The sequence below is a fragment of the Sus scrofa genome, chromosome 14, assembly GCF_000003025.6.
Source record: "Sus scrofa isolate TJ Tabasco breed Duroc chromosome 14, Sscrofa11.1, whole genome shotgun sequence".
NCBI classification, from domain to species: Eukaryota; Metazoa; Chordata; class Mammalia; order Artiodactyla; family Suidae; genus Sus; species Sus scrofa.
In genome coordinates, this window is record NC_010456.5 from 133,439,986 (window position 1) to 133,453,334 (window position 13,349).

Genomic DNA, 13,349 nt, shown 5'->3' on the forward strand with positions numbered 1-13,349 from the left:
CTCCCATGGTGGCTCGTCAGGTTAAGAACCCGACTAGTATCCATGAGGATGCAGGTTCGATTCCTGGCCCTGATCGGTGGGTTAAAGGATCTGACATTGCTGTGAGCGGTTGTAGGTCACAGATGTGGCTCAGGTCCCGCGTTGCTGGGGCTGTGGCATAAGCTGGCAGCTGCTGCTCTAATTCGACCCTTAGCCTGGGAACTTCCACATGCTGCATGTATGGCCCTAAAAAGAAGGGTAAAAAAAGTGCTAAGTTCATGAACTTGAGGAGTCTGGTTTTCTTTTAATGAACAGGAATCTTTTGCTGTTCCGATACCTGGTCTTTGCTGCTAAGACTCCTGTGTATCCTGGCTCCTCTCACCTCTTCGGGGTGGTCCCTGGAGTGACCCGAGAGGCTGTGTCCCAGGCTTTTACGTCCTCAGTTTCATCCGCCAAATAAAACATAATTCTCCACTTTGAGGTTATGCATTTTTTTCCAGTCAGCACTATCCATTCATCTCCCCAGATTGCAGAACAGCCACTCTCCCAAGCATTTCTCAAATATTAGAGGATACCATCCCATTTTACAGATGAGAAGATCAAGGTGCAGGGAGCTGAGGTCACGTTGCTACGGGTGGATCTGAGCCAGGCCAGGCTGGGATGCGAGCCCTTTGTGCCAGGCTGTCTAGGCAGCCGGGGGGCTGGAGCTGAAGCAGGGGAGGGGGTGGCTGGCTCGGGGCTGCCGCATGGGCTCAGCGCCTGGAGGGTCTAAGAGCCATAGACACAGTGCGGACCAAGTGAGCTGCCTTAGAAGGACAGCAGGAGGGAGGGGAGGAGAGAGCCAGCCGTCTCACAAGACCCAAGCCCAAAACCCCAGCCACCCAGAGCCAGGCCAGCCAGGACCAGTTGGAATCAAGCAGGCACAGCAGGAAGGGAGGGGCCCTGGCTGAGAACCTCTGGAGATGTTCTCCTTGGGGGGGAGCAAGCTGGGTCCTTGCAGGGGCCAGCGGGGAGCAGGTCTTTGGAAGAAGTCAGATTCCAGCATAAGCAGCGGTCCCTCATTTGGCTCCAGCTCATTCCCGGGAGCAGCCTGCCCTCTGCTGGGCTTGCCGGGGCCCAGAGAACAGAGCCAGGTCCTGGGGTGATGGGGCTGGGGGAGGGCTTCTCAGACGCCCCTTTTAGGCCCCGCTCATAAACTGAGTGATAATTCACCAAACCAGCACTAGAGTACTGCTGACAGTTTCATCATCCTGCTAACCACTTATTTGGGCTGAGAACTTGTAGTTTATGTTCCGCTCATCAAAGAAACCCTAGCTTGACTTGTATAAAATGTGTGAGAGACATTTTTGTCACAGCCAGGCATGGGGAGGGGAGCGTTGAAGGCGGGAGGGGGCGGAGGGCTGGACTCAGGGTCACCCTCCCCAGTAGGTCGGGGTTCATTCAAGTTTATGTGGAAACAAGAGTAATTACTCTTCTTTCCAAGTCAGAGTGACTTGATTCCCCTGCTCGTGGGTCCTTAATAAGGGACCTTGTTGACACAAAACGTGGCCAGGGCTCCAGCGCCATGGACACATGACACCTAAAAGCTCAAAACACTGGACTCTGGGCTTCGCTGAACCCCTTGGAATTGAGGACAGGGGTGACAGTCTATTTGGGAAATAGTGTGCAGCTCGTTGAAAGATGTTCAACGGGGGATCAGAGCCAAGTCTGCAACTTAGACCACCGCTCACAGCAAAGCCGGATCCTTAACCCACTGAGCGGAGCCAGGGTTTGAACCTGCATCTTCATGGTTACTAGTCGAGTTTGCTACCACCGAGCCACAACGGGAACTCCCCACTCTGATAATTTCATTAAGCCTGGCTCAAGGCTTTCTAAGCTCTATAAACCCACTTTGATCCCACAGGACAGTTAGACACGCACAAGTCCAGTTGATTTACCTGTTTTCATGACCCAAACTTAATCACCAATGAAATCTCAGCCTCCGGTCCGACTGGCTTCTAATCAGCTGCCACTACCTGAGCAGCCCTGGAAGAAAGTCTAACTTGGGGTTCCCTCGGCAGGATCCTGGGCTCAGGCCTGTGGCTGGCAACAACGGTACGGAGGTACCACGCAGGCCACAAGCCAAGTGGATTCACCGGTATGCACTTTCTAAACTGGGGCGTAATTTGGGAGTGGAGACCCTATTCACCCAAAAACCACACACAGCATATGCCCTCCCCTTGGGCACAGGTGGGAGAGGACCCCGTCTCTCAGCTCGAGGGGTCCTTCTCCACCTGCAATTTCGTCCACTCCCCAGGAGGAAGACACATCCCCCGCCCCCGCCCCGCAGGCAACTCCCCCTTTTCTTTGCAGGCCAGACCTTCCCCCCGTGCTTCTGACTCCTGCGCTGCCACTGAAACAGAGATGCATCCCCACCGGCCTGGCTCCCTCTAAGCCACCCCTGCCTCCCATGCGCGGGCCAAAGTCATGGGCATCGCTTGCTTCACAGCCGCTCTCCCAGAATCCAATCAGGCTCCGGGGTCTTCCTCCCAACTACATCCTAAGGGTCGCCTCCCCACCATCCCCCCTGCTGGCACCCTGCACGGTTCCAGAATGGCAGTGATCATGTGTGGCTCTTTAAATTTCAATTGAGTAAAGTGGAATTTCAAATCCAGCGCCTCCGTCAAACTTGCCAGATGCCAAGAGCTCAGCAGCCACGGGTGGACAGTAGCTACTGACCTGAGTGGCACAAGCACAAACCATACCCATCACGGCAGAAAGGGCTACAGGACGCGCCTGCTCCAGGACCAATTAAGGACCAAGTGACAAGGGTGCCAGCTGTCCCCAGGCTCTTGTCTGCTCCTGGCCCATCGTCTACAGGCCACCAGAGGGGTTCTTCCTAAAGCACAAATCAGCTCACATCCAACCTTTGCTTAAACCCACCCATTCATGAGTCTGGTGACCAAAAAAAAAATAATTCCAGTTCGTCTTGTGACTGGCCAGGACTTACGGTATCCACCATTGAGCAATATCTACAGGGCGCCAACCGTGGGCCTGGCAGTGACCTGGGAACTTGCGACAGATATCAGGGAGTGAGAGTCAAAACTCTGGCCCGCCGTGGAGCTATTTAGTGGGAGATGGGAAAACGCCGAGCCAGCCTCGCGAGTAAGAGATGATTGTATAGAAGATGAAACGTGCTGTGACGTAAAGAAGCAGAGTGACTTGGGATGCCTGGGCACAGCCATCAGGGTGGCCTCGTTGCCAGGTGACAGGGGCGTGCCCGGCAAGGGCATCAGCGGTGTAGAGGCCTGGAGGTGGGGGAAGCCCGGGGATTGAGGACCAGCCAGGGGCCCTGTGGGACTGGGTGGGGGAGGGTGCAAACTGCAGGAACCAGGTCACAGAGGATGAGAGCGGGCCACGCGGGGTCTCACAAGGGGCCGCGGGAAGGACTCAGCAACTGCCCGGGTGAGGTTCTAACAGTGACGGCCCCCAGCCCACCTCTGCAAGGCTCCCAGTGGAGGTGAGGAGAGGAGTCCAGTGCCCAGGGGCTCCCCAGCCAGAGGGGTGTGGGGTGGAAGAGAGTGCGGGGGTGGGGGGGCCCCGGGCCCCTGGGCAGGATGGCCGTCAGCCGTGAGGAGGGGAAGGGAGAGGGTGTGGTGGGGGGGAGCCGCTCAGTGGCATCCTGGCAGAGCAGCTCCACCTGAGCTGGAGGTTACAAACTTGGTCCAGGGTGGTCCGCTCCCCTGCTCCCTCCTGCTCCATGGTCACCCAGCTGCCTTTATCACCTCGAACATCCAAGCCTACTGCCTGTGCTGGCCTCCTGTCCAGGCAGCACCCCACTCCAGCCGTGCTCTCCCAAGTCACCCATCTCCTGGCTTCCACGGCATCCCAGCCACCCTTGAAATGACCCTGACTGCTTACACGGTGGGGTCCAGCCCCCTCCCCTGGAAAGCATCAGCTCCTTGAAGACCCTGGTCTCTCTCTGCCCTGCCCCTGGTGGATACTCTGTAGCTAAACATCCCGCAGGCCTCTCTCTGCCCTGCTCCCCGCCAGCCACTGGCTGCTCTTCTGCCAGGACATCCCAGAGGTGACCTGAGGTCCCACTGTGAGGCCCAGGGACCCAGGTGGTCACTGCTGCTCTTGGGGACGCTTGCAAAAAACAAACAAACCAAAAAAACCCTTCTTCCTGCATGCTGCAGGACTCAGCCCAAGGGCCTTGGGCTAGAAGCCATTTACACACACACACACACACACACACATACACACACACACACACACACAGAGGATTTAACTACTTTTTTCTCCTTCTTCTGCTGTTCCCCACCCCCCTTTTGGCCAGAGGGTTTTAGGCAGGAGATTGGAAAAGCCTGAGCAACCAGCTCTACCTAACTGTGTGTATTTTCAAATGTAATTCACCATGTCAAGTATTGATTAGGATTTGATGTGTGCTGAAGAGTGACACGGGCGCTCTTTAAGCAGCGGAACCACTGAACAAAGACACAAGCAAGAGGATACAAGCTTGGTTTGTGGGTCGTTTATCTTGTCCTGCTCCCCAAGCTAATGCCAAAATCTCTCAAATGGCCAGGAAAACGCTGAAAATGCTGATAAACACAATGCGAACAGTGCAAATGTATATAAATACATTTGGGGGTGAAGGATGAGGGGTGATAACGGTATTCCCCCCGTTGTTCTAAGTTTCAGCTTCCCATCGTCCCTGCAAATCCCTGACCGGGGACACGCACGGCACCCCTGGAGTCCAGGCTTAGGGCAGGAGCGCCCCCTGGAGGAGGTTTGGCCGCCAGCCCACTTCTCTGGGTCTGTTCCTTGTGGAGCCGTGGCCAGTCTGGACGACAGAGTCCTGCTGCTGCATCTTCTCTGTTGAAATGGATGGCCAAATCTTTGGGGGGGGCTATTTTAAACTACATAAGTGGGCTCTGGTTTCCAGCCTAGGAAGCAGGATGGGGGGCCACAGAAGGGGAGGGGTCTTCCACGCCACTGTCCCCCAGCCCTTTCTGCCTTGCCAGGCACTGGAGCCACCGTGGTGAGGACAGGCGCCTGCAGTGGCCGGGCACCGTGGGATGTGTAGGTCCCACCCGTCGGTGGCAAGCAGGGAGGTGTCTTGGCTGCAAACTCCGCCCCTTTCCCCTGCTGCTCTGTGCGTCTGGAAAGGTCTCCATCAAGTCCCTGTCCCTCTGCACACTGGGGTCCCAGAGCGTTCCGCCCAGGTGTCAGACAGGAAGCACAGGCAACAAAATGCTGCGGGTGCCCGCAGCCGTGGGGGCTGCTCAGCAGCCTGGTGACCCAACCCAGTCAGTGAGCAGGACCCAGCAGAGGGACAGAACAGGAGTCCACCATGTTTCTCCCCTGTCCTGAGATGCCAGCCGCCAGGCCCAGGGGTGTGACCAGACTGAGAGGGTTTCCAGGATGCAGGACTTTCAGCACCGAATTCAAGAGTCCTGGGAAACCAGGGCATGTCGGTCACCCAAGGCCAAGCCAGCCTCCGGTCACCCCGAATGCAGCTCTCCAGAGAGTCCATCTCTTAGTCTCTTGGTGTGACTGTTTCTGGATCCCAGCAAACGCTACTGGGGCAAAAACATGCTTTTGGTTTTCATAAGCCTAGAGTTGCTTATAAAGTCCTCATGTGGGGCCAGCGGTTGCTCCCAATTAGCTCCTGGCACCAGGCCCGTTCAGCTCCCTGAAGTGCAAGGTTATTGCAGACAGTGAAGGTCCAGGAGGCCTGGGGCCTTCTTCCTGGGTTTGGGGCAGGCTCTCAAGTGCATTTCTTTGGAGGGCACCAGGCCTCGTCACCTTTCACCGGCATGGTCTCCACCTTTTGCTTTCAGCCCCTTGGCTGAGGCACTTGGAGAAGTTGACATGCTTGGTTCACGCACCCGCTGAAGTTCAAGTTCAGCTGTGGAATGTCCCTCCGTCAGCTGCTCCCAGGAGATGGGCTCCTTGCTACCTTGGCTTTGCTGTATCTGGAAGGGAAGTTACTGCTGATTAAATTACTGTCATGGGGAGTTCCCATCATGGCTCAGAGGAAGCGAATCCGACTAGTATCCATGAGGACACATCTTTGATCCCTGGCCTCGCTCAGTGGGCTAAGGATCCTGCATGGCTGTGGCTGTGGTGTAGGCCAGTGGCTACAGCTCCGATTTGACCCCCAGCCTGGGAACTTTCATATGCCACTGGTATGGCCCTAAAAAGACAAAAAAGAAAAAAAGAAAAAAAATTACTGTTATATTTAACCATATTTCTGTATCTGTTGCTTATTTCCAGACTAAGGCTCTTGAAATTAGAAGCCAGGGATTTGCTACCTGCACACGTCTCTCGGTGACCTGCCCTGGGCAATGTGAGCCTCCTGGCCAGCAGCCCGATTAAAGGGTTTGTGGAGTGAGAAGGAGCCCGTCAGCTCACGTATCGCAGGTCATCCTGCTGGGACGACGTGGGTGGGTTCTGGCCTGTCTGCCCACCTGGCTAACTGGACGGTTTCCGAGTCTCCTCCCGGAAACAGACTGAATGCATGGGTGTCCCCGTTCCTTGCCTTCCTGAACCATCCTTTTTCCAGGACACTTTTGGGGCCCCTCTGCTGGCCTGCCATCCTGCTCCAGAGACTCCAGGCTCTGCTGTGTCACCTGCTTTTACTGATGGGATTTTAGCCAACAAGACACCGCAGAGGCCTGCAGAAACGCTTGCACCTCTCCGTGGTCCTCTCGCTCCTTTGCCTTTCCCACGAGAACCTGCCGAGGAAGCCCTGCGGGACCGTGGGCCTGGGGAGTGGAGCCACATTCACAGCTGTCCCAGCTGTGTCCGTCCTGGGTCTGCCACCCATCAGGTAACTGGCAGACATGAGTTGAGCCCAGCCAAGGCCAGAAGAACGGGCCACCAGAGCCCAGCCTAAGGTACTGAGCCCCAGACTTGCAACCTGCTAACTCCGCGCTCAGAGGATGACGCTGCGTTTTTGTGGGGGTTTTGTTATGCAGCCTTCTTGTGGCAACGGATGACAGACTCTCCAACTCCAGCTGCCAGGAGAAGATTTTTCCGTTTCTTTAAAGTCTCAGGACCCAGCGTGGTGCGGGTATGGTTTGAGGTTAAAGATGCCAACGGAAAGAGTTTGGTATCAGACAGACCAGAGAACTGGCCTTGGGGGGGACCTTGGCAGTGGGTTAATCCTTCTCTAGATTAGGGGTACCACTGAGGCTATTGTTCCCCAAATTCTAATACTGACAATGCATTGTGCAATTATGCATCTGGAAAGTGTTAAGAGCTTTCCATCTAACAGCTCATTAGATTTTCACCACAATCCTGTCATAACATGTCTGTTTTTCAGATGAAGACACTGAGGCACGATGTGGTTACTTGGATGGGCTGGGGCACCACACCGACTGTACTGCTTTGTTCTCTGTGTGTGTTTTGCTTTGAGCATATATACACTGTCCACATCATATCATCTCGGCCAATCCAAACATGGGGACATTGACTGGAAAAAAACATGACAATAGCAGTTACCTCAGAGTACAGGGTCTTGAAATTTTTTTATTTTTGTATTAACTTAAAAATGTTTTACAAATGTGTGTTATATTTATAAGAAGACATATCTTTTTTGTTTTGTTTTGTTTTCTAGGGCCACTCCCGTGGCATATGGAGGTTCCCAGGCTAGGGGTCCAATCGGAGCTGTAGCCGCCAGCCTATGCCAGAGCCACACCAATGCGGTATCCGAGCCGCGTTTGTGGCCTACACCACAGCTCACGGCAACGCTGGATCCTTAACCCACTGAGCGAGGCCAGGGATCAAACCCGCAACCTCATGGTTCTTAGTCGGATTCCTTAACCACTGCGCCATGATGGGAACTCCAGAAGACATAACATTTTTAAACGTATCTCTTTACAGAATATTTGACTGTGTTTCTATACCATGTGACCAATGACAGCACCTGGTTTGAAAGTTACTTCCTTCATATTTTATAACTGTAATCAACACAAGGCCCTTGACCTAAGCACCTAGAAGACTAGTTATTGTGGACAACGTGCTTCTAAAAACACACAGAAATACTGGTAAAATACATATTATTATTATTATCTTTTTTTTTTTTTTTGTCTTTTTGCTATTTCTTTGGGCCGCTCTCGCGGCATATGGAGGTTTGCAGGCTAGGAGTCGAATCGGAGCTGTAGCCACTGGCCTACACCACAGCCACAGTAACGCAGGATCCAAGCCGCGTCTGCAACTTACACCACAGCTCACGGCAACGCCGGAGCCTTAACCCACTGAGCAAGGGCAGGGACCGAACCCTCAACCTCATGGTTCCTAGTCGGATTCGTTAACCCCTGCGCCACGACGGGAACTCCTGGTAAAATACCTATTAATTAGGATAGGAAAAGTTGGGGCAGTATATAGACCCCCGAATCTGAAATGGCTGACACACAATAGAGAGGGTCTTTTGTTTCTGGGAGAGCCTGCAGGGGACCCGACTGTCACTGAGGACAAGAAAGCGGATAACACACCAAAAAGCACTTGTTTGAAGGCGCTGGATCACTGCTGCAGCAACCAGGCCTCAGTTTCCAGGAGAGAAAAAGCCATGGGAAGATAAGCCCTATCCTGAAGCTGCTTTTCTGCTCAGGGCACTTGGGAATCCTGGAGAAGAGCAAGAGGCAAGGGGCCCAGGCTGGTGTTCCCTGGGGAACAGGGACACGAACAAAGACGCCGATCACCTCGTACGTCTGAAAAGACCAAAATGAGATTCCTGGAGTGGAGGAGCCAGAATTCTCTAAGATGGGACAAAGAACGAGCCCAGCTCTTAGCCAACTTTCCCCTCAGGATATCTGAGGATTTCCAAAGCTGCACAAGATGCAAACTAAAAAGGTAAACACAGAGCCTGAAAAGTGAAGTGAAGGTGTTAAATGGTTTGGCTGTGCTGAGCACGCAGGACCAGAGTTCAGGACCCATCACAGGAGAGCCCCTGATGAACACACCATTCCCTTAATAGGAAACCCTTAGAACCACGCTGTCCGCGTAAAGCCTTGCGGCGAGAGCAGCAGAGCTGTTCCCATCCTGCCACCCAGCCTTGAGCATCCGGGCCTGACTAGCTCCCGCTCAGGCCCCGACAGGATGAAGATGGTGGACCCCGCGCCTCCAGTCTGGCCGTCCCTCAGAGAAAAGAGTGAATGATGCCCAGCCTTCAAAGAAAACTTACTGGGCATGCCAAGAGATGGGGCCCAATGGCCAAAGATCAGGAATAGGTGTTGGGGATGGGAGAGCAGATAACATAAAACAGGTGCAACACAGATAGAGCAAATAGTAAAAGTAGAACCATAAATCCAAATATATTCATAATTACATTAAATGTAAATGGACTAACTACTTCAAATAAGACTACAACTGTCAGATCAGGGGTTTGTTTGTTGGTTTGTTTATCTTTTTAGGGCCACACCCACGGCATGTGGAGGCTCCCAGGCTAGGGGTCCAATTGGAGCCCCAGCTGTGGACGCACGCCACAGCCACAGCAACGCCATATCCAAGCCACCATGTCTGTGACCTAAGATCAGGTTTTTCAAAGCTTGATTAAAGGTTAGTTACAAGAGATCCCCTTCAAACACAAGAGAAGAATAAAGTAAGAGTTGGCAGAAAACTATGCCAGCTACACACTAAATAAAAAGAGAAAGAGACGATGTATAATGATGGAATGAAATATCAGCACACGCCTCTCAACAGAACCAGAAGGCCAACAAGAATAGAATGTGAACAGCACAGTGAACTTGAACTAATTAACGGTGCATCCAACAATGACAGAATACACATTCGTTTTAAGTGAATAAATATTTAATAAAGTGAACCACACGCTGAGTTGCAAAGCTAACCTCGACAATGTTTGAGAGAGGTGCACCATGCAGGTATGTCTTCTGCCCATCCCCAAATTAACCTGGGAATGAGCAACAAAAGCTAATCAGAATATTCCCATCTCTGCCCCACAAATTTTTTTTTTTTTTTGTAATTCACGTGCAAGCTTGAAAGAAGGACAGGGGGCACTTCTTGAGCCAGAAACAAAGTAGGAACGACAAGCCAGAGGGTCGTTCCTGAGCTAACATCACAGAAACCCGGGGGAGGGGGGTCAAAGTAAGAAAGTATCCTAAGGGCTGGGGGCTGGGGGCTGGGTTTAATGCTCCTTTGTAGATGAGAGGAAATACAGCCCTGACATAGGAAAGACAGAGGGGAACTGCGTAACGTCGGGACTCTGGAAGACTGGCCCTTTCTTGTAAGAGGGACTAGGAAAACTCAAGAGAAATCTCGGGAGCGAAGTTTGACTCTGCTCCGAGACGATGAGGGTGCATAAAAGCACCCATTCAAAATGGAAGCTCCAGAGTTTCCACCGTGGCTCAGTCGGTTAAGAACACGGCTAACTGAACAGAGGTGGGTTCGATCCCTGGCCTCGCTAAGTGGGTTAAGAATCCCGCGCTGCCGAAAGCCACAGCATAGGTGGCGGGTGTAGCTTGGATTCTGTGCAGCGGTGGCTGTGAGGTAGGTTGGAATTTCCATATGCCACAGGCGTGGCCATAAAAAGAAAAAAATAAAAACGGAAGCTCCAAACTCACCCCAGGTAATCCGTGGGACAGTTTTAATTTATATTTCCCATGAAGCAAAACCTCCCCAATCAAAAAGTTATTGCAAAATCTGTTTTCAGAAAAGCAACCCTTTGGATCCAGACCAAAGCAAAGATAAATCCTTTCCCAGAAATACCCCTCGTCCAGGCACATGGGACTCCTCTAGAAAAAAATAACACCACCCAAAGAAAATCTCGCAATAGATTTTTAAAAGCACAAACTACACGAGGAAACAATTTGCAAGGGAAAGTCAGCTGATGAAAAAAACCCAAAAAACAGAATGACTAGGTCCCCCGAGCACTTGTAATAACAGAGCAGTTCAAAGGAAATTCTAAATCCTCTTCAAAGTTATGATTTATGTTTCATGATGTATGAGGCCCAAAACATATTTAAATCAAATATAAATTTAAATCATTTGCCAATCATATTTAAATGACAGACCACCCCAAATGAAATTATAAATTATATTTCAAGTGTTTAATATGCTTAAAGACATAAAGAAGGAATAAATACCATTGAAAAGAACAAGGTTCTATGAAAAAAATAAAACTTGAAAAATAACTAAATTGATGTGCTGTGACTAAAAATGACTCCTCCCCAAAATTACTTAAAAGCTACAAATTTAAAAGTTCAGACAGCAGAATTGGTGGTATAGGGAAGTAGAAAGATTTGGAGAACTGAGACATAAATGTAAGGGAATTTCACAGAATGCAGTGCGGGTGTCAGGAGGCAGAAAATCCAAAAGAGACTGAGAGATGGGAGACTGAGTAAGAAGGGCCAGGCTGGAGCCCAGTGGGGGTTCTGGGGAGCCCTCGGACATGGCGAGAGCTCCTCGACATCAGTTTAAGGTCCAGCATGTGGCAGACTGCCTGTCCCCCGGCGCACGACGGACTCTAGTCACTGAAAAGTGGGCAGACTGGACAGGATCACCTCTCAGCCAGTGCAGAGGACGAGAGGGTCACGTGTTCCTGAAGGGGCAGCCCTGGCCCTCAGGGGAGGAGCCCCCTGGGAGCAGCTGGGATGAAGAGAGAGGGAGAGAGAAGGAAAGAGAGAGAAAGAAGGAAAGCGGGAGGGGAGAGAGAGCTGGGGGTTACAAGTTAGATCCTTTAAACGTGTAGATGCTTACAAAGTGGCATCACTTTCTTTGACTGTTAGACAGGGTTTCTTTGAATGACCTGGCCAGGTGAGCACGGGGCTGTATTTGGGTTAAGCTAAGCTTGGCTTGTCATCCAGACCGTGGACCTTCCCAGAGCTGCACAGTAGCAGCCACCTCAGCTTGCTGACACTAAGGCAGGACAGGTGTCCATTAGCACCTGGGAAAGTGGGGGAGGCAGGAGCCTGGCAGCCCCTGGACCCCTGAGCTCCTCCCCCACATCTAGGAAGGAATCGGCCCAAGGACCGGGGTAGCAGAGCCTGCCTGGGTGGGGCTAAGAGGCCACAGAGAATGGCTTATGAGGGTGGTGCCTGGAGCCGGGACGACCATTTTGCAGGAGAGGAGGGGATGAACGCAGGATAAGGACGGGCGAGGCTGGAGCTCCGTGGGTCTGCAGGTAGAAGCTGAAAGCTCAGCTTCCCCCATCACCAAAGCTTCCAGCTCGGAGGTCCCACCGGGGTGGGTGATGACTCCCCGGGCCCTCTTGAGCTGTGCACAGTCCTAGGAGGGTACCTGAGACCAAAAGGTCAGATTGGCCTAGGACAGGGCGTTGGGTGGGGGATGGGGGCCAGAGTTGAGAAGGAGAGGCATTCACGTGGGGAGGACAAACATGGGGAGGGGCTGAGGGGGTGTCTGACCACTGCCAGCCCCATAGGAAGTGTCTCAGCTCAGCCCCTTAGGAGCTGTGTTCTGGCAGCTCCAGATGGAGTGGAAGGAGCTCTGGAGGGGAGTCAGGCTGGCTCCCAGCCTCCCTTTCCCTGCGGGCACTAGGGCCTTGATCCTGCCTGGCCTGCAGGCTGCTCAGCTGATGTAAGGCAGAGGGTGGGTGGGGTAGGAAGAGCCTGGAGACCAAGAAGCTTCACCCTTCTCTTCATATAACGGCACCTTCAGAACAGCACCTCCTGATTGGCTGAGCTGAGACCTTGGTCCCTCCACCTTTGGGTGACCTCTTCCTGGGTTACTCTTGGTCCCTGGGAGTTCCCTGGCCCAGGGGAGAGGTGAGCAGGAAGACAGTGGGGGATCGAGCAGACCCTCCAGGTTAGTGATGGGCATCTGCCAGGTTGGCTGAGAAAGGCCTCCTGGCTGCAGTGCCAAAATTGGCCACACGGGGGCAGCGCAGAGCTACGGTCCAGTGCCTCTGGCTCCCAGGGCTCCCATCCTGGAATCCCACAAGGGTGGGGAGGGGTCTGCTACTCCCGTCCCAGCCCTTTCCCCACACACTTGCTCTGCCGAACTGCCTTGGGCACCGCAGCAGCTTGGGGAAAGTGTCGCGTTTTCCAAAGGGCGATAAAGGGATGAGCACGTCTGAAAGAGTCCCTTGAAATCCTCCAGGTCCCGACCCCACTCAGTAGCTGGGGAAACTGAGGCTCAGGAAGTTAAATCACTTGCTCAGTGTGGTCCAGATGCTTAGCGCCCAGTTTAGTTCTCTCTCTGGGCCCTCTGCCTCCCTCCTGGAACACCACTCCTCTGCTGGGTATCTGAGGGGGGTAAGGAACAGCTTGTGTTGCCCCCAGGATTCGCTGGCTGAAAGAGAGATCCAAGCACACATGACCACAGAGTCACAGGGGAAGAACCGATGCCAGGCCAGACGGGAGAGAAATCTCATGCAGGCCAGGAGGTGGGAGGCCAGGTGGAATCCAGGA